Genomic DNA, 2,366 nt, shown 5'->3' on the forward strand with positions numbered 1-2,366 from the left:
GGAGGCCACTCAGGCAGTCTCTTTGATATCGTCGAAAACGGCATGGCTGTGCGCATGGCGCGACATGATCACCTCTCCCCCCCCCCTTCCCCCACGCCAAACGGCCAAAGCTTTGCTGGAGAAGTAGTGAATGTTGCATAAGGATCAGGACTAGAACGCGTGATCTTGCAGCAGCAGCGGCGGCGGCAGGGCTCGCGGCAGCTCGCGGCTCGCGGGCGCTGCCATTCAACGCTCGGCGGAGCTGAGCCGAGCTGAGCGCGGCCACGGTGGTGGAAACTTTCCAGCGAACAGAACCTAAGATTTAACGCACCGCGGAGCAAAAGAGACGTGGGGGTGTATAATAAAGTAATAATAAAACAGCTCGCATATCGCTGCAGTCGTCTCAACGCAGCGAAAGGCTTGACTACACTATAGGACATGACCACCCGGCGGCGCCACGCGGTCACGTAGTGCCGGGCAATACTCAGAACAAATGGATGCAGCCCGCGGGGGCGGGGGGTGGCGGGGACAGGCCGGGGGCGGCGGGGGGGAGCGCACCTGTTGGCGAGATGATAACGGTGGCCCAGCAGAGCGGCGCCGTCGTCGTGCAGAGCGGCCACGGGGGGAGGGCCCAACGGCACGGAGGGGGCGGGAGGAAGGACCATACCGCGACCACGGGAGAGTGTGCTACACGTGCTTGCGCCTCAACCACAGACCGTTTCAAGGAATTGTGCTGGTAGTAGTATCTCCAAAACGAAGTGCGTGCCAAAGCACTTTGAGCACGGCCTAATTTGTAGACGGCCCCAGCCAGAAACGATAATTGCAGCGTCGTCGATCCGATAACGATTGTTTCTCGATTTGAGCAACCAAATCACGTTTTTGTTCGAGCAGCGTCGACGCCGATCAATTTCTAGCTGGGACCCACGACTGATGGGACGCGATGGTTGAGCAGAGTGCCCCGCCTCGCCGGCAGTGCCTCCAAAAGGGCAGGCTGTTGCGGGCTCAACGCATCATGCTCGCAGGTGAAAGAGCCCGCAAGAGCCTGCAAGGTAGATTGACAAGCCCGCATGAGCCCGCACAGTTTTTCAAGTATAAAACTTTCATAGTATTTCTAATTACATTGATTTTTTGCCTTGACAGATCTCACTATTGGATGCTATTCTTTAAATATGTCGAGGCAAAAAATCAATTTAATTAGAAATAATATGAAAATTTTAGACTTGAAAATATGTGCGGGCTCGTGCGGGCATGTCAATCTACCTTGCAGGCTCTTGCGGGCTCTTTCACCTGCGAGCATGATGCGTTGAGCCCGCAACAGCCTGCCCTTTTGGAGGCACTGCTCGCCGGGCAGAGCTTTGGACAAGCATGATTATATCTGCATGCAATCCGGGCGTGGCAGGAGGTCCCACCTTCATCAAACGAGATAAGCCCGGCGGCGGCGCGGCGGGGCTGAAAACACAGCGAGATCCGCCCTCTCACTCGCACCCGCAGGCCGCGGGGAGCAGAGGAGCAGTCCCAGAGATCTGCGATGGGCGGGCGGGCTCCGCCCGCCGCCTGAGGTGTGCGAGAGAGAGCGACAGTCATGGGCGGTGTGCTGCGGTGCTGTGGCTTGGCGTGGCGGAGGCAGTCACCGGCCGGACATCCGAACAGTGCCGAAGTCACCTGTGCGGGGTCGGCGCGGGTCGGCGCTGGCCGACAGCTACTCTCGCCACGCCAAAAAGGTGCCGAATGAAGCGGGCGGACCATCCGCCCGTCTCCGGGCTCGGTCCGGGCGGCCACCCGGCCCATCGACGAAGAGACGGGCCGGGCTGGGCGCTCTGGCGACGAACGCTCGGTGCTGCCGGGCGGAGGCCGCCCGCCCATCGCAGAACTCTGAGCAGTCCTCTCTGTCTGTCGCACCCACAAAACGGCCTTTAAGCTGCGAGAGGGCGCCGGGCACCGCCGCCGTATGCACCACCAATGCATGAGTCAACATGAGAAACCGCTAGAAATCAGATCACCTGCGGGGCCTTATCTCTACCCCCTCGTGCTTAAATAAAGCCGCGGCCTACAGTGACCTCACCACCCCCGCGCAATAAAACATTCCGGTAAAGCCCATAAATAACAACAACACGGAAATCACTATATGCTTGAACATGGTGACTTCCATTTTTTTGGTTCCCCGCATTCTTTTGCATTTCACCTTTACCGGAATACTTGACTACGTGTGTCCTAATATAGACATGACAGTTTAAAAGTGACAGAACTACGAAAAAGGTTACAGACGACATTAATTTCTCTCTTTGCAACTATAAGTACAGAAATTTGACCGACCTTACGTTTTGATGTAAAGCGTAATGCATCCGCGAAAGATGGGCTGGGGTGAGTGGGGGAGGGAAGAGTGGGGG

At 57.4% G+C, this 2,366-nt stretch overlaps 1 protein-coding gene across 5 annotated transcripts in view; it reads right to left on the reverse strand.

The window, feature by feature from the left end:
* LOC113207617 (uncharacterized) overlaps positions 1-2,366 on the reverse strand; it is a 27,748-nt gene that overhangs the window by 4,304 nt on the left and 21,078 nt on the right. The window lies entirely within an intron of this gene.

This window comes from Frankliniella occidentalis, unplaced genomic scaffold, assembly GCF_000697945.3.
Source record: "Frankliniella occidentalis isolate FOCC.00 unplaced genomic scaffold, Focc_3.1 Scaffold180, whole genome shotgun sequence".
Lineage (NCBI taxonomy): Eukaryota > Metazoa > Arthropoda > Insecta > Thysanoptera > Thripidae > Frankliniella > Frankliniella occidentalis.